Here is a 19,596-nt window from a genome sequence, read left to right as displayed (position 1 = left end):
AAAATCTGGATTATGACCTAGCAGAGCCGAAATAAGTCAACTGGGGAAAAATCTGTAAACTATCTTCATAAGTAGACGTCAATTTTCGGCATGTAAACGTCCTGCATGGAAAGCATATGGTTTCTGGTAAATCAGAGCTGTTTGGTCTCTAGTGATTTAATCAAGATACTCACCTGGAGTGGAACAGGTCTCTGGGGCTGTGTTTTTACAAAGCATGAGGTGCTGCTCTGGCCACAAGATGACTGGGGTAGACTGGGCTTCAGACAGTTCTAGGATGAAATGAAATAATGGTTAATACAAAAGTGTTCTCAATTGACCTGCTTTTCATAGGTCTGGGATTTCTGGCACTTCCCTGTGCATGGAGTGCCAGCACAGGCCATGGCTGTCCTCACCCCCGGCAGTGATGCAGGGTCACATACGTGACCACCAGGTCAAGACATGGAGAGCAGATGGGGGTCTGGACCTCTTGGGGTTACAAAACATTTTTCTTAATTTTCATGTCCTTGGAGATGTCTCCCTTGTCTGAATCTGACAAAGGGGACTGCTCTAATCTGTGTTCACCTCTGTGGTGGTGGCTTTGACCCTTAAGGTGCACTGGTCTCATGCACAGAGTCACGGTCACAGAAAATGGTTTGGAGAGCACGAATGCATAAGACAGCTAGCTGAAGGAGGGTTGGTGGTCTTTGGGCAACTTCGAGTGTATCAGAAATCCCAGCATTCCCACTACACTGGGGGAGGTAGGGGCAAGCCTGCAAATGAGGACAGTGCTGTGTTCACAGTGCAAAGGGCATAGAAGCTCCTAGAACATAGAAGCATACTATCCACACAATGTAGCATGTAGGAGCTACTATAAGCCTTGGTCAAGCCAAAGAGTAAAATCAGGGCTCCAGTTCATATCAACCTAAGAAAAAGGTCCTCCACCAAGGGTGGGCACTTCGGCAGGGCCCCACAGTGACCAAGGAAATGGGTCCCGAATCCTGGCTCTGGGCAGGGCAGAGACCCCCAGGCAGGAGGTGCGGGTGGGAGAAAGCCAGGCAGGACTGGGAAAGGGGGAGAAAGAACAGGCTTCCATTTTCTCTGTTCAAAACAGCAAGCAACACGTGGTGGGCGTGGTTGGGGAGCATGAAACGCTGAGAAGGCACTTCATTACCTTCTTGGTGACAGACGAGTCAAGCTCCCTCCCTCCCTCCTCAACCCCGCCTCCTCCCTGGGCCTCACTGGCTGACCCAACGCAGCTCTTCACTTTGGCCCTCGGATATGTTTTCAGTCAGCTCTTGTCCGAGGCAATTTAAATTATGCAAATAAGGTTTCACAAGACCTTATAATATGCTTCAATAGGATCAAAATCTATTATGTTGACTGTATATCAAATTAGCTTCTGCACAGATTATAAGTTACTGTTTTAGTTATGCATTTCATTACTTTTCTTTTTAAACATTCAAAACTGTCTGAATTATAGCGAGTGGCTGTTGAATAATACAACATCTTGTCATGTTGCAGCTCCATAGAAATTTCTTAGACACCTGCCACAGGGGTAACAGCGGACGATGTGGTTGTGCCAGAGTTCATTAAAGCCAAACTTTCAGAAGCAAGTCAGGAAGGAAAATCATGTTTTATGAAATAAGCATGTGGAGTTCTGGGCTCAAAATCCAGGAGGAAGAAAAATGAATCATCAGCTAATAACACTGTTCCAGGGATCTTGAACTCATTTTGACGTTTATGACAGCCTCATGCTGACAAAAAAAAATTGTTTGGTGTCTTACTCTGATTCAAATGCTGGGATTTTAGTATCTTAAATGAGAAGGTAGGCTACAAAGGCAGCCAGTGGCCCGCAGAGGACATGGTGATGGCCAGCGTGCCTAATTGTCCTCGCTGCAGTGGATGGAAAATAGGGGCCTGAAAGAGGCGGCGGCCACCTCTGTTCTGTGTGGGCATCGTCAGTGAGGGCAGCATGTGGCCCTCTGTCTGGTCTGTCTCTGATTTTGTGCGGTCCTACTTCATGGTTGCTCTAACTTGGCCATCGGTGTGACCAGTGGCCTCCGGGGATGGGCGGAAGGCCTTGTTATGGAGCACTGACCTTGGACAGCTCCCTTGTAAACTGGAGGAGGCAGGTGGATTAGGACAGGCAGTTGGAGGGAGATGTAAACACGCTTCTCGGAGTCCGTGTGTTTTACAGGGGTCTGTTAACTTGCCAAACACCAGTGATCCCTGCTTCTGGTGGCGCTCCCTAGGGCTCTGCGCTGGGTGTTCGTGGCGAACAGGATGGCGTCTGGCATCTCTTCAGCTCTTACGAGGTGCTTGATCCTCAGTTGACTGATGCAAGAGGTCTCCAAGGAACGTAACAGCAGATCAAGGAGGCCTGGCCCCCAGGGAGGTTGTGTGGCGTGGAGACAAGAGGCCCCCTCCACTTTCCCTAACAGATGGTGAATTCATTTCCTAGCTGCGAGACGTCGGATGTTGTTTAAGTGTGTGTGCCCCCATTTCCAATCTGTAAGATTGGGAGTAAGATTATATACACGCTTTTCCACATGGTTGTGATATTTGGTAGATGATCAAGAAATAATTACCAAGAATAAATATGAAGCATCATCAATACCAGGGCGCCTGGGTGGCTCCGTCGGGTGAATGTCCGACTCTTGGTTTCAGCTCAGGTTATGATCTCAGGGTCTGAGCCCCACATCAGGCTCTGCACTGACAGTGTGGAGCCTGCTTGGGATTCTCTCCCTCTCTGCCCCTCCCCCAACTGCGGTCTGTGTCTCTTTCAACATAATCAAAGACTTTAAAACATCCTTGGTACCAACTCTTCAGCTCTGGAGACCCGTCTGCCGTGTGTGCAGGGACAGGTTCTGTAGCAGGATGAGTTGACTGTGTCCCAAGTGGCCTGGAGATACAGCAGTGATTATTGTCGATAACAAGAAAACTAGCCAGTGTTTGACCTCAGTGGGTGTTACATGTAAATGATGTCCTAAATCCCGGGCAATCTTGGCACCTCGCTTTCGGTGCCCTTCCTGGAAGTCGTACCATCTTCAGACAAGAAGATGGTGGGCAGACTCGCTGAGATCATCGTTCTCTGGGTCCTGGTCACTCAGAGCTACTTGGGGATGAGCCTTCTGTTGATGGACAGCCCCCAGAGCTCTCCAGGCGAAATCTGAAACTGACCTGATCCTCAAAGCCCAGGGAGAGGCCGAGGAGAAAGGCCCAGGGCTCCAGATTGGCAGATGGCAGGCTTAATAAGCAGGGGCGTTTTCCTACGAGGCTCCTCTTGGATGGCTGCCAGCTGAGTAGATGTCTACACACACCAGCCAGAATCTTGAGGGGTTGTGTAGAGGCCTTAATGGAGTTCAGTCATGTATACGGGCCAGATGGTCTCAATAACACATTGCTTCCTGTATGAGAACAGTGGACGGAAAGTGCATTCGAAGGACAGGGCGGGGTGGGGAAGAACCTCTGGGTGGGTCCGCTTCATGGTTCAACCAGGGGTCACGTCCTCTCCGTGACCTCCGCCAACACCTTCCCATCCTATGGAGCCAAGCTACAATTAGTGACGACAGTAAATACGTCATTGCAGAATTGGTTTCTCTTCTAAGTGGAGCAGCAGGGATGGAAAATGACTACCTTTCCTTCCTATCTTCTGTGGCGTAATGTTCATACGCCTCTGTTACGAAACTCCTAGAAATAATTAGACACCCTCGGCAATGAGCCCCGATGCTCTTCGCTGCAGGTTCAGCCTCGGTGAGTGGTGGATCCTGGCCTCGTGCAGCTGGTATCTGCTGTGCCGGACAGCCCAGGTCTGGGCTGTGTAGAGTAACATTGCCTCTGATGCAAAACCTGAAGTGAAGAAAGGCTACTGAGACTGGAGGGAAATCGGTTTACTGCTTCTTTGTTACATTTCTCCAGCCCTCAAGGTTTTCCCAACAAACAGTGGTGATCCTTCAGGACGGTTGCCACGTTCATAAGCCGTAATATCCCAAACAGGATCACATGACTGTACTGTGTGTGAAGCTTAGCCATCAGTGCTTCAAAACCAGACTTGGTAGAATTAAGTCTCATGATACTCCGTTCCCTATGAGGGTGCGTGACAACAGGAGTAACGTATATTTAAATCACTGGGCCTCAGGGACTGAATCGGAAAGATGTGTGTTCTTTTATCCTTCCTCCCTGCCCTAGCACACTCCAACTGCCATGGTCCTTTCCTGAGCCAGAACTCACTTTATTTTTTAAAGCACATACTACTTACCAGGTCAGGTGTATCTTTAGGACAAATGTCTCTCTGGCCTGGGCATCTTCATATTGTAGAAGAGAACACACAGGAAGACCCAGAAATAGTGATCGAGGAGATTTATTTTTGCTGTGCCTGAGGAAGTAGGCTGTTACGGGGACACCCATGAGTTGGAGCATTGGGTTGAGGGTCTTGTGTAAGCGGGTAGAGGGAAGTGAACCTGACGTGAAGAGCGTATTAGGGGTGTGCCCCGTGTAGAGGCAACACGGGACGTTGCTGAAGGCGCCAGGCCACGTGAGGGTGCATATGCTCAGAGCGACAAAGGCCTTCACTCAAACGTTTATCTGGGGACGCAGGGTCCAGGAGGGCCTGGTGGGTTTACTATACATGCTGTTTAAGACAGGACTATCCCGTTGCGGACAAGTGATTAATGACGCCACTTGTGTTTTAAGATTTTGATTTCTTGCGCACACCTCCCAAACTTCTAGTATTTGAAAATGTGTGTACAAGAATGCACGCAGATCACTACGCTACGGTGTCTGTGTTCTTCCCCAAAAGTCCTTCTGTGTCATTCTGAGCCCAAACCATTCTTTTCATCGTGCCTTCAAAGAAAACCCACAGAGCTATCCTCAACTATCCCCATTCCCTTCCCAGAACTGTGCCCCTTTTCTCTCCCCCTAAACAACGCAACCAACAGCTGGAACCATAACCAATTTCCCAGTCAGTCCTGAGCAAAAACACATCCTGGTGGCTCTCTCTGTAGAAACAAAGGAGCTCTGTTTCTCCATCCATTGTTACTGAGGTCTTGGCCAAAGAGAATGACCTGTGAGTCTGGAAGCATCTCTGAATACACAGCACTTGGCCGTGAAGCTCTATGGGCTGGGAAGACACATGGGGGAGTGGGGAGTATCCTAAATATCTCTGGGGTACTGAGTAACTGTAGTATCCTGTATAAGGAGAGGGAGGAACAGAGGCTGCATCATAAACATGCCCAGAAAGACTCCCACCCAGAGGGGACCCGGTCCTCCCAGAACTACACAGAGGTTCGGGGAGCACTCGCCAGGCCTTAGAACAGGGGCTCCGAGGACCACGCGATACAGGGACACTGTTGGTATCTCACCTGTCCTAGGGATTACATCGGTACCTCTAGTTCTGACTCCTCCCTGAGTGCTCTGGCCTAAGATGTGGGACCTAGGACTCCGTAAGCCTTCCTGAGGCTCCACTGGTGGTCAGTACCAGGATCTGCCGCTGGGGGCGCTGGCGGGAGCCTGCATTCTGGGCAGAGAGACACCTGCCACTGTCTGTGGGTTTCCCCGTGCACCGACCCCTCTGCCCCCGCCCCCAGAGAGTGGCTCCAGTTCCCACTAGCAGGTGAATCCCTTTTTGGTTTTTCTAACACTTGGAGGAACTGCTTCATCATGCTCCCTCCACAACCCACCGTGCCCCCCCCCCCCACCCTGCACCTGCCCCCAGCCACAAGCCAGAGGAAAGAGCACCACCCAAGCTCTGCCCTCCTTGGACATCCAGGGGGCCCTCCAGGTTTCTAGGTTTATGTTATTCCACGCTTTGACCTCAGTCCCTTCAGCCTTAGGGAGTGGTAGCTGCTTCCCGCACTGGCCATCTCTGTGACACCTGGATCCTGTACTTGGCCCTTGAGTGAGCTGTCAACAACTTTAATAAGGCATTCTTTCATACTGAATTCTCATGCTTTCTATTCAGATAGCAGGTGTGGTTTCTGTCTCTTAGCTGATACACTTACATATGGTCATTTCGGTGAAGGAAGAGAGACACAGGATGTACCTAAACTAATGATGTGTTTCTTGAGGCTGTCTATGGAGCCCTTGACTAGGCGTGTGGTGAGTCACCAGCAGCGGCAATGGCTGAAGACGCCCCCGGTAAAATACACTCACAGGGGAAAGTCCCACAAGGGCATCCCGGGTACCACTATTTGGATTCTGTGTTTCCTTGCCCATCCGCTGGATTGCAAGCTCTGGGACGGGAGTGACTGTCATTCATGGCTCTATCCCCAGGGCTTGTGTTTATTGGATGGACAGATGGATGGAGGAATGAATGAAAGAATAAAAATGTGGACACTTAGTGCAATTTTACTGACAGCGAAGTCAACAATACCAAGGTTTTCCTTATAAAAATGAAAATTTAAAAATCAGACTAAGGTGGAAAACAATCCCTTTAAAAATTTAAAGTTGGACACTCCATATCCCCCTTGCCCCCCACTTTTTTCTGTCTCCAAAATTTATGCCTTTTGTGTTTCCAGGTGTCACTGTAAGCTCTTGAGGGCACTGCTTCTTGTAACATTATTAATTACCTTAAAACCTCATTCAACTGTAGCAGTCTTGGCAATCTTATTATCTCAGAAGGACAAGGAGCAAAGATTCGTTGTTTTATCATTTAAGTAATGAGATTTTTACACTTCTCTAAAGAGATTTATGAGAGTAATTAGTCTAAGCAGGAGTTGCCAGCATGAGTGTTATTAGGTGTAATGATTAACCCTAGTGGGGTGAGTTACTGCCAACTTAACAGTCATTGAGGATGGCATGAAATTTGAGTTGTAGGCATTTGTAAATACAGATAAGTGTGTATTACTAATTGTTCACTAAAACACTAAATCTTAAAATTCTCCGTATAAAGCATCCACAAGTTCTATGGATCTAGTCATTAGTGGAGGGGCTTTTTTCTTTTTCTTAAAAGACAATTGCTCGTCAAAGAGATCAGGGACACATCGACACACGAGCAGAGTACTGGTCTGGGAGTTCGCCCCCAGCTCTGTCACTCCGGGTAAGTCACTGAAGCATGGAAACCTCGGGTCTCTTGAGCTTCAAAAGAAGGGCTAGAAGGGGCGCCTGGGTGGCACAGTCGGTTAAGCGTCCGACTTCAGCCAGGTCACGATCTCGCGGTCCGTGAGTTCGAGCCCCGCGTCAGGCTCTGGGCTGATGGCTCGGAGCCTGGAGCCTGTTTCCGATTCTGTGTCTCCCTCTCTGCCCCTCCCCCGTTCATGCTCTGTCTCTCTCTGTCCCAAAAATAAATGTTGAAAAAAAAAATCAAAACAAGAGCTAGGAGTCGACACTGAAGGCTCCTCCCAGCCCTGGCCACCAAGAAATCTAGAAGATAAAGACATTGCTTCAATTACATGGTATTAGTGCATAGATGACCCTGGATATGAGCTGAGTTCTTGATCCCTGAAGACAAAGTTTAGGCTTTTCTAACTACGCACCACGTGCTGTAATTTTTCACATATGTGATCGTACTTAGATTCCCTCCGGTAGGAGTGATGCCCCTGTTCTATGGATCAGGGTACTCAGGAAATTTGAGGAACTTGTATAGCAAGTAAGAGTTGCAGCCAAACTGAATATATTCACACGTTAGTTCCATTCCTTAGTGTGTGCCATCTGTGAGGGAGGATATTCACAGTTTCTCCCTTAGGATCGCTGAAAAAAAGAGATCATAAAGGAAAGTTCTTAGCAAAATAGCTTAGAAAACCAGTGTGTTAGTGTTAAGTATTATTACTACCATTATCGTGATTATTCTCTTAATATCATAACTGCAAAATTCCGGTCAGGTTTTGAACCTATGCCATTTTAATCATAAATCCCATGTATATTTAATTACACCATCCTGATAAACTCAGAACTTGAAAAAGTTTGTTTTTATTATTGCTCTCCTCTCCCCTTTTATCAAATAGAATGGTTTGTGCTTTAATATCTTAACAGGCATTGCAATTATTAGAAAATACAGGCAAATCTCTCTACTCTACTTGATATTCCATTAAAACAGAGGGTATAGTTGATATTCTATCATTGATCCAATTCCCCAGACATAATACGGTTAGCACTGGAAAAAGTATTTTTAAATCTAAATCTAGAAAGAACTAGAATTTAGTTCTGTGGTTTAACAAAGCTGTTGATGACCCCATAGAAATGACAGGCCCTAGTCAACCGGTGGGGGGTGGAATCTGTCGAGTGTGGGCATTGTTACCCGTTCCATGAAGTTTTTTCTTACAATGTGACACTGACCTTTCTCTATGGAGAGATGGGATTGATAGATCCCCTTTAGAATCTGAGTAAGTCTGTGTCTATAGCAGAAGTGACACTGTGTGACTTCCAAGGCTAGGTCATACATTCTTCCACCTTTTCTAACGTGCTTCCTGGTCTCCACGGAAGCTTGCCCTCGGAACCCAACTGCCGTGGGTGGGGAAGCAGCCAAGCCTTCCTGGAGAGATCTGATGCAGGTGTGTTGGTTCTGATCCCAGCCAGCAACCAACACTAAGTGCCAAGACACATGAGGCCTGAGGATGATTCCGGCATCCAACCTCCGGGCCACTCCAGCTGACTGACTGCAGCACGGACAAGCCGTTTCCTCTGAGCACTGTCCAAATGCAGATCTGTAACTGAAATACATGTCCTTGTTTTAAGCCCTTAAGTTTTCAAGTGGTTTATTATGTAACAATGACAACCAGAGTAAGTGTCGTTCAAGATGAGATTATTGCACACAATTGGTAACTTAAGGCAGTGGAGCTCGTTTTTCATTCAAAATCACTTGAGCGATCCTTTCACGATGATTCTCATTGAACACAGTATTTTCTTCAGCGGTCTTACTCTTCATATACGTATCTGTATAGCTATGGATACTAAGAGTGTAAACTAATACTTGCAAAGGAAAATAAATTCTCAGATTGATTGTAAGTTCAAAAACACTTTAGAAGAAACTGTATTTGTTCTCTGATTAGAGGCGTTCAGCATTTTGTTACCTCCTAACACAAAGATGGAACCATATGATAGAGGCAAGCCCTTGGTAACTTAGCAAATAACCCACAAGATTTAGATGATCCCTGATGCAGACAGAGTCTAGTGAGAAAGGTGCTCTGCTTCTATTGATAGGATTGCCTTTTGTGTCCCAGACTGAGTCTGAAGTGCTCTCTTGTCCAGCAAGAAAGCGGATGCAGAAATGAATACAAGAGAGGCTAATGTCTGAGAGGAGACAAGAGCCCCCAACAGGGGTTTCATCTCCATATTTACTGAGCTCACAAGATATTACCCACATGGTGAACGTTAAGAAAACATCTTACAAGATGTGGAGAAAACAATCATACAGTAATCACTAACTTGTGTAAGAAGCAATGGGTCTGGGGGGGCAAGTGGAGTTGATCAAAGTACAATAGTATATTAGTGTAACATGGAAAGTAATTTCCTGCAGGTGCTGTAACAAGTTACTAGCGATCCCATTACAATATCTTCCTAGCTAACCTCAATCACTTTCACCCCTTAGTGTTGGCTTTCTGTCCTAAGCTTTTTTTCTAACCCATTTATGCAAGTAAAATGAATTCTTCAACCTGTTTCCCCACCAATTCTAACGTTATTTCCTGCGAAACCCTCACCTCCCCTAAGCATTCTCCTTAATACTGTACTCGAGCAGCTATGGACAACTGTCTGGAAAGAGGAGAGGGGGAGACCTCTTTCAACCAAAACACGAGTACCAGGTCATTAGTCCTTTCTCCTGGGATAAGGCCATTGTTAATGGGTTTTGCGTTTTTGGTCCCAAGTCTTTTGCTGGTACCCAGCTTTCTAGTGCTGATGGTTTTGCCACAGTCCCCATCACTTGTTCCCAACTGAATATTGTTCTCTCACATTTTTTTTTGGCAAGTGAAATGGGTGTAATTTCTACCATATGTATCAGTGGACTGGGCTCTGACACGTTAATGCTAAGGAGGGAGCCAGTCACAAAACAGAATTTCCTTGGTGTCCTTGACTGTTAGGGTTATGATACGGTAGCATAGAGTACCGCCAGAATTGGGAACAGAGGAAGAAAGTGAATTACGATATTAAAACAAAAAAGAATTTCCTGTCTGACCATTTGTGAGAGCATTGGGTTGCCTCTTCCAGAGTTGGGTGAAAAAGTTTTAGAATGGCCATATACTACTCCATGAAGAACAATTTCAATTTTGGAATGACCTAGTCAATGCAATAAAAATAGCAAAATACTTGATGTTTCCTTTCGCTACCCTTGCTTTCTTTGTTTTTTTGCCTCTCACATACTCAGGATCCTCCCATTAGCATCTATTAGGCCTCACGACAGAGTCTGTCAAAGACCTAGGGAGACCAGGAAAATGGAGGAAAAAGAGCTTTTTATCTCTTGTTTTAAAAAAATTATTACCACATTGGTTTCCATAAAACACCCAGTGCTAATCCAATAAGAGGATGTTTTCATGCACATTTTAAAAGTTAAGAAACGATGGTTAGAATCCTCTGATACCTTATTCAAACCCTGTATGATCATAGGATACAGTGATGGTTAGGGGTGATGATTGGCCTGTAAGGGAAAACACACTCGCTGAACTCTGATTCTGATGGTTTCTGAGGAAAGGTTATCACTTACACATGCCTGAAGGGAAAATGTTACCATGGAGTTTTTATCCCCCCCGATGACTTTATTTCTGTATGCTGTTGTTTTTAATACATTTCATTAAACATATTATAAGGACTGTTGTCAAAAATGTATGTGACAGTCCCTGTTGAGAGGGCTTGTCCTTAATGACCTTCTGTAGACAAATTTGCAATCCTTGCTCCAGTAGACGTGAATGCTGCTGCTTTCAGTGGGGATGTTTGAACCCAGCAAGAAATGCCTGACATCCCCCATCTCTGGTCTCTGAAGTTACTCCATGAAGGAGAAAGAAAATACAGGATGCGAGCAGTATCTTCAGGATGTGATGTCTCATCACCTAGGAACAATGGGCTCTGGAATAATGGATGACTCCTGAACCTGAGAAGTAAAGTCATAATGTTGAGTTGGATGGGCCATTCTGGAGCAGATGACAAACCTTCAGTAAGAAGCCTCCTGCACAGACACGGGCGCTGTCCGTTGGGAGGGAAGCAGTTTCATCTGCCCTAATTAATTTGGGAACAGAGGTCGATGGCACATCCCAAATGGTGACATTCTGAACAAACTCAGCAGCTGCTTTTGTTTACAGGCTGTGTACACAGTCAGATGGAAAGATTTTTAAAAGAGCAGTAAATGGCAATCCACATGGATAATGAACTGGATTAATGTAGCAATTAAAGTTTATTAAAATGAAGTATTACCCTTACACGGGACCTGACAATGATGTAAAAGCTGAGGCTCTGCTTCCAAAAGTTGTGGTTGAACAGAGGAAATGGAAATACCCAAGAAGTTACAAGGGCCTATGTGGATATGAATGGCCATGCTGAGACCACCGAGGTTTAAGGAGTAATCCTGGAAGAGGGGGGGATAATCAAGTATTTCCCACCTGGAGGAGGCGTCTCCCTTAGGGCCAAGTTTCCTGATAAGAGTCTTCAGGGGGCTAATGATTTCTTCTTCTCATGTGAAAGAAATCTGTGAATTAGAAATGATTCTCCTGAGGGGCAAATAGGAAGGAAGAGGGGAGTGTAACAAAGAAGGGAGATGACGTGTGCATTATTTTGCAAATGTCAGTGAGGCGTGGAGACCTGAAGGGAGGCTTACAACACTGAATGAACTCCATTTTGGGGAGGTGTAGCTGTGGTTATCAGATCCTATTAAATCCCATTATACAGATGATATCAACACAAAGTGCAGTGTGGTCCCTGAGGTTTTTTCTATGATTCATTGGCTCAAAGTTGAAGGGTCAGGGGAAAGGGGGAGGGGGGACATTATTAGAGAAACAGAAAATTCCCCAGGTTAGACTATGAAAGTTTATCAGGATTTCATTATGGAATCTGTAACTGGTTTGTCCTCAGCGGTGTACAAACATGAAATAGTTTTATGTTTCTCTGAATAGTGTCCCCATGAAACAGTTTTTCAGCCCCTTTTACAGGATCTTGGAAAGTCTCACTATAGCTGCTTTAGCATCACTGGGAACCTTGTAAAACATATCAGTGCAGGGTTCCTTCTTGGTCTGTTTGGCCTTCTTGGACTAACTATCAGTAATCCTCTGGGTGGGAGGCATCCAAGTGGTGTGGCTGGGAAAGGGGTGTGTGTGGAAAGAGTCCTTCAGCTGACCTGTGCGTCATATAAAGAAAAAGTAGATTTGGCTCCAGACTGACCCCTTCCAAACCTCCTTAATCCCCTCTCCCGATACCTCTTGAGCACTTGGCTCCGAGGCAAATGCTTCTGGACGGCAAGATGGCCGTTCATCAGTTCCATCGGATGGTGTCTAAAAGGGCCATAAGAAACCCAAGCATCTTAGATGCACACAAATGTTGAGTGGATAAGCAGATGGCCGCGTGGCTGTCCTTCCCCCTTACTCTGCCAGCTCGCTCCAAATGTCTTTTTCCTCTGTTCACGTAGCAACAGGGCACATACCATCATAGCCTCTGTATGAGCACACGGACCAGTGATGAGATACCATGCTCTGCTGTCTGAGTACCCCAGTGTGGTAGCGCCCCTCCCTAAGGAACGTGATGAAAACGAGGGAAGGCAACCTGGCTATGTGCGCGTGCACGACGTTCCTCATGACTCTATAACATAGACCGTCCGTTCAGACTGTCCATTACCATATATGGGAGACAAAGGAGCAAAAATTGTACAAAAGACACCGCCCCTCCCCCCGCCCCCACCGTGCTCATGGCTCACCCGTTTGGGTCTCAGCCTGCTGAGCCTGTGAATGCAGCTGATTCCTGGAAAGAAAAGTTTCAGTGACCCAACTCTCTGTGTGTGGCTCACAGCTACACCCATCTTGACAACTCACTTGGCCAATGCCATCTTCAGCTGACTGGGGAGAGAGTTGGGAAGGGGTCTACAAACAGCCAACAAAAGCCCATACGGTGGGTTCTCCCTTCCATTTCTAACTACAGCCAGATGGGAAGGCAGTTTAATGCAACTCCTAGTTGTTTCTTGGGATGCAAACGTTTTGGGCCTTGAGAACTGGTGCCTCCAACTTCCCATACCATGGTGATGCCATTGTCACTACCCTGCATTCTGTTCACTTCATTCAGCGAGTTCTATGATTTGTGGTCTGCTCTTTAGAGCATTCTGGGAAAAAAATGTGTATCCTCTAAGCTCTAACCTTTGAGTAACAGCATCTAATTAAAAGTAACTTAAATTACATGAGGCCTATTCTCTCTCTTAGACATAGTTCAAAGGTTTAACTGTCACTAATGACACTGAGAACCCCTATATCTTCCGTCTTCCTTCTCTGTCGTGCTCAGTGTCGTGTCCGTCCCGCCAAGGCTGAGTACGGCTTCAGCTCGATGTAGTCCTGCCCCCAAAATCTTCATCTAGAGGCAAAGGACCATTTCTACCCCCAAAGTGAAAAAGTTTCCCAAAAGAGTTACCATTTTATCCTGTTGACCACATGAACCTGTCATGTGTGTGCCTGTCAAGTGAACAGAGTAAGAGTCACTGATTTGATCAAATCAATGTTCACCTCCTTGAACTGAGGAAGGGCCCCTGATACTGAAGAATCTTGTAGTTTAGATGGTAGAGGGGGGCAGTTAGTAGGTAGGTAACCACATTCTGTAATTCCCTAAGCTCTTATTCCCAAATGTTGTTTCTCAAGGTGGAGGCTGTGGATGTACCGTTGATCTAGTACTCCGATTATCATATGCACTCCTGGGCCCCTCCCAGACATAAACTAGGGGACTCTCCAGTGGGAGGTCCAGGAACTTGCATCCTAACTGGCTCACGTGTGACACTTAGCACATGTAAGACTGAGAGTGGCTGAAGAAATCTTTGGGGGCCTCCTGGGATTCAAACTTGTATCCCCAGATCACCTATACTGAGCCCTGCTCTTGGTAGATGCTTAAAGGAGTTTAATTGCTGTTGTATTTTGAAATGTAATCTCTTTCTTTTCTATCTTTAATTGCCAGAAAAAGTCATGAAATTCCTTTACTACTTCATCTAGAATTAAACCTTTCTTCCCATGGATTGAAGGAAGTGATAAATGACATTTGAAAGGTTTCTGTTACTCCCTCTTCTCCTAATTTTATTCTAAGAAAAGGACGACAAGGAAATGTGATAGAGGGGGGAAGAAACAAGAGAAGGAAAAATAGAAGTGATAAATCAGTTTTTATTTTGCTTTTATGAGGAAATCATTTTCTCTGGGCTCTCTTTGATGAAAACTGAATCTGGGTGGATTGGTAGGATTTAAAGTGGGAATGAAAGGAGACAGTAACAGGAAACTCGGTAATTTTTGTAACCTTAGTCATTTGATGGCTGCATAGAACATTGTTCTCCAAGGAACACTAGCTGACCTGCTCCCTCACTCACCACCCAGAGCGGTGCGAACTCCTCACTTCCGGGGATGACAGATGGCATGTGGTGGGGCAGGATGACAACAAGAGTTGATAATGCTAACCCCAAGCTTCTGTGAGCTGGGCACATTTCAAACAGATGCTTTCGGTGTACTGACTTGATCCTTCCATAATGCGAGGGCTGTATTCTCCTTTATGTCAAGAGCCCCATTTTACAGACAAGGGAACTGAGGCAAGATAAATGGAGTACTCCCTCCTAAGTATCAGGTCTGGCATTTGAGTGCCAAGTCTGGAGGCAGACACTGTCCTTGTAACTGGGATGCTGTCAATGCCTCTCAACCGACATCATGGACTGTTGTCCTTTGCACTCACGGCTTGTGATGAGTTCTTAAAATTGTGTGATTTGTTTGGAACCTATAAAATTCAATGGAACACATTTAAAAATTTTGAGTTCTGCCCTTAACTGAAAACTCAAAAGATCAGTGCTGTGAATAAGAACAGTCCTTGGCAACCACAAAATGGATCATCTAGAAGCTCTTTTCTTTGTCCGTTTCTCCCACCCCTACTGCTTCCTCACACGGAGAGTCTGAAATTACATGCTCTAGATCTCACTATAATAGAGGAGAGAACCCAAGTTTCTGAGAAGCAAAGTAGTATACTGGTTATGCATGTTGATTCTGGAGCCAGATGGCTTGAATTTCAACACCAAATCGGACATCTATTAGAATTAAGACTAGGAGAAGTTACTTAAACTCTGTATCGAGTTTCTCTTCACTTGGTGGGGGGGTACTGAAGACACTTCCCATGGGTGATGTCCAGTGTGCAATCAAGGCTCACAACCTGATGTAGGTAGGCTAAGTCTCAGGACATGGCGTGATCCCATCTGAATTGCTATGAGCAGGGAACCTCCTCCAACTACAAGTGTTCCCTACTGAAGAAGCATTGTTTCAATCCTGTTATGTGTCTGGGGCCTGAGGCTCAGAGTGCCCGTGACTCCACGAGATGCCGAAGGTCGTAGTGCAGTTGGAGGGCAGAACCTGGACTCACTGGGAGCCACCTGCTCCCGGAGCCGGGCTTCCTACCACATGCCTCCCAATCTTGAGTCGTACCATGTTCTCGACACTTAATATAGAGCAGAGTCGCTACGTGGAAACCCATGTATGGTACACGCTGTGTAAGCAACACTTGAGCTCACTCCTAAGTGAGTCCAAATAACCAGGGTCCTTTGGACTATCGGATTCCTGGGTTCGTTTTTTCATTGGTAATGATGGGTGAATTGGTTTGCTTCACTTCCCTCTGTTCTCAAATGCTATGCCTGTTTTCGACTTGACCCACAAGTTTGAAATCTGCCTGGTGATGCCAGCTTTCATGGGAAGATGCTGAAGGTACTGATGTAGAAGGAGATCAAAGCTCTTCCTTCTCAGTCCTGGAGTTTACACAACGTGGGTAAAATGACACGTGTTTCAGTGGGTTAGAGACAACCATGCCTCATTGGCATACTTCTGCTTGTTGTTTTATCACCACATATCTTAATTAAAACATCATCATTCTCTGTTTGTTTGATAGACCGAGTAGCTAATCCTGGGAGGAAAGTGTCAGGCTGTCTAACGTGTCCTCACAGCATATACAATGTTCAAGAAAAGTGTGTCGGCGAATGAAGGCAGAGTAAATAGCCAAGGCCCAACTTCTTGGCTTGATTTTTAAGACCCTACACAATCCAGGACCAATACCCGCTACACTAACCTCCCGTACACCTGCCAGCCCTGGGCGTGGGAATCTGCACCACACAGTTCCTGGTGGCCTTGTCCTGTGATGCCCTCCATCCCTGTGCTAGTGACTGCCACCATTGTTAGAGCTCCTCCTTGAGCACATCTCAGACCTCCCGGATGCCAGGAAATAATTCTGGGTGTTTCCTTCCCACTCTCGGTTCGTCAGTCCCTCCATCATGCCAGCTTTGACTAATGACACTTGGAGTGCGTACCCACAATGACGTGTCCCCGCCAGCCAGTGAGGTCCCCGAGGGTGAAGGCTGGATGGTTGGTTTCTACTTCAAACTGTTTTTATTTAATTTCCTTTTTTATGTTATAATCGACACTTAACGCGAATTCTTTGTTTCAAGATAAACTGAAGGACAGATCCCTTAAAATCCTCTTACGTTGATTAACCAACTATGGATTGATTTTTTTTTCCCCATTGGCCGTTCTAGTCACGCCCCATGTTTAAGTCACTTCACAATGTCCTGGCACAGGACAGATAGTGTGCTAGTGAAAGCTCACAGATGCTGACCTTCTAGGGGCCAGATGTTCTCTGGAGCGCTTTGTTTTCATGATCGCACTGGCGAGGAGGTGAGAGCTGTGTATCCTCACTAGAGCTGGACACCAGGTCACAACATGTGCCAAGGCAAGTGTCGGGGGGGGGTCGAGCTTCAGATGCCACAGCTCTGTTTCCTCACCCCCTGCTCTCTACACCTTCTCCAAGCAGCCTCGTAATCTGCCCTTCTTACACTTGACATTGTGTCCCCGGCATCTGCCATATCCTTGAGCTGTTGGGGAGTTTGTATTTCTATGCAAATCATTTACAAATCCCAAGGACTCTATCCCAACAAAGACATGTAACGTCTTACTCCTTTCCTCCTTCCCAGCAAGTAAGGCAATGATTTTTTACTTGAATTACTCAATCTATTGATCACTGTCCTTAAAGGTCTCTAGGAAAGTGTGAGATGCTAGCCCCAAAGGTAGTGCTTTCCCAAGTAGAAATGGTTCTTGGAAGTGCAGAAAGCGTGGTTAGCATGGCCTCGGTTTCCCCTTCGTGTGGCCGTGGCAGAGCATGGCACAGATGGTTGCATTTAGTTCACGTTCTTCCTCTGATTGCCTCACCTTTCTGGCTGGAGACCCTGAAATGTTGGACTGACGAAGCCAAAACACTTTGTGTGCAGTAAACTAGTATCGTGTACCAATCTGAGAAATTCTTTGAAATCCCGCATCTCTGTGACCTTGCAGAAATTGTACAAACCAGCCTCTCGCTATGTCTCACCACAATCTTTCCTCTTCCTTAATGCCATTTAAGGTGACGAGGCGACACACGGAGAGCTCCTGATTTGCTGACGGTGCATTCAGGCAGGCACATGTCGCTCAAATCCAGCTTTATCAGGTTATAAGTGATTACCATGCTGCACAGCACCTGGAGTACCATTATGCAAATTTGCACATGGCTCAGCTGCACAGTTTGGACACATATTTATCATCTTAAAGCCTGTCTTGCAGAGAGAAAGCAGGCCAAGTGGTGTTCTGTCATCACACATTCCTGACTTTTGAAACCAGAAGTGAACTAGACTCTGTTGATGGACGTGAAAACTTTCCAGAAGAAATCTCCTTTTCCTAGTCTTTCAGGGAGGAAGGATATTTAAAGGAACCTTTGATGAACCTTAAGACAAGTCAGGAAGAAAAACCAGGAGAGCTGTTTCAAATAAGTGAAGGGCTGTCAAGGAGAAAACAAACACGCTTTCTCTGTTCCGAAAGGCCACGTTGGCATATGTGTGTCAGAATGTGTGAGATACAGAGAGACAGCTCTCAGCTCAATCTGAGGGGGACTTAAACCCAAAGGGGATATTCTTGGGAAGGTCAGCTTTTCTTACCACTTCTGTATAAAAGATTTATGTAGATTAAATTTGTGAATTTTTATTTTCTTAAACAAATGAAATCAGCCACCTGATTGGGTTCCTTTGAAAACTGTCACCCTGGATGGTTTAAGTTGCTTGGACAGATGGCCCTTGACCTGGACAGGGTGAGAACACATCTGGGCACGCTCTGCCCTTCAATCCACATAGTGATAGCAGATGGTCAGGGGTGGATTCCTCAACTGGCCAAGATACACAGACCCATCTCTCTCTCACGAATGAAGTGATTCATGGAGTTGGATGCCATTTCACATGAATAAGGATGTCCAAGTCCAAATGAAAATGGTACCTGAAATTTTGAGTTGGAGCCATTTACATTTTGCAAAGCAATTCCTGCTGAGTGGTCCCCCCAGCCCTTCTGAATGTTCCTAAGTGACTTGGGGAATAGAGGGTCTGCCATTCATCTAAACAGTAAAAAGTTTCAGTATGTTCTTCTCTCATGACTCAATCCAAAAATAGAACCCAAATGGCGTCATACACACACAAAAGCAATAATTCCAAGGGACATAAGCACCCCAAAGTTTACAGCAGCGTTACCCACAATGGCCAAGCTATGGAAGCAGCCTGAGGGTCCACTGACTGATGAATGGGTAAAGAATATATGGTATCTGTATATGATGGAATATTACTCATCCGTAAAAAGATTAAGATCTTGCTATTCGCAACAACATGAATGCAGCCAGACGCTATTATGCTATGTAAATAAGTCAGATGTGGAATTTAAGAAACAAAGCAAAGGATGACAGGTAAACCAAGAAACCCACTCAAGTATAGAGAACACACTGATGGTAACCAGAGGGAAGGTGGGCAGGGGGACGGGGAGAACTGAGGGATGCGGATTAAGGAGGGCACGTGTTATAACAAGCACCAGGTGAGGCATGGAAGTGTTGAATCTCCACATTGTACAAATGCAACTAATATTACACTGTATGCTTACACTAGGATCAAAATTCAAAACCTACTTAAAAAAGAAGAAAGGAACATGGTGCCCCATGCCAGAGATGCCCTAGGAGGTCCCAGGAATAGAAAACGGTAGAATGTGACCACTCAGTCTGAGTTCTAACCATGGCTCTGCTACCCCGGGCCAGACCACAGGGACACATCTTAACTTCTCCGACTTGGTTTCCTCACCTGTAAAACTACAATAATGAGAAACATGTCCAAGGATGGTTATTGGAGTTTAAATATATAAGTATTTGTGACACTAAGAGGCATACCCTAACACCCCACCAGGTTGCAGCCATGCTAATGATTACCACTGTGATGTTCAACTGAGCTCGCACTTCCTCACTTCACCCGGACTGCTTTGCCGAATTTTAAAATCAGTTTGTGTAAAATACATTTTAACCACTCTTGCAATTTCCATCCCCCTGTAATCCGCTTTAAGGGACGATGCTTGCCTACATTTTTATGCGCACACGAAGGTTGGAAAACAAAGCTGTTCTTAAAACAAGTTTTATAATCCACTGGTACACAGACTACGCTGAGATTTTCGATAT

Source organism: Prionailurus bengalensis, chromosome D1 (assembly GCF_016509475.1).
Source record: "Prionailurus bengalensis isolate Pbe53 chromosome D1, Fcat_Pben_1.1_paternal_pri, whole genome shotgun sequence".
Lineage (NCBI taxonomy): Eukaryota > Metazoa > Chordata > Mammalia > Carnivora > Felidae > Prionailurus > Prionailurus bengalensis.
This window is presented reverse-complemented; position numbering follows the sequence as displayed.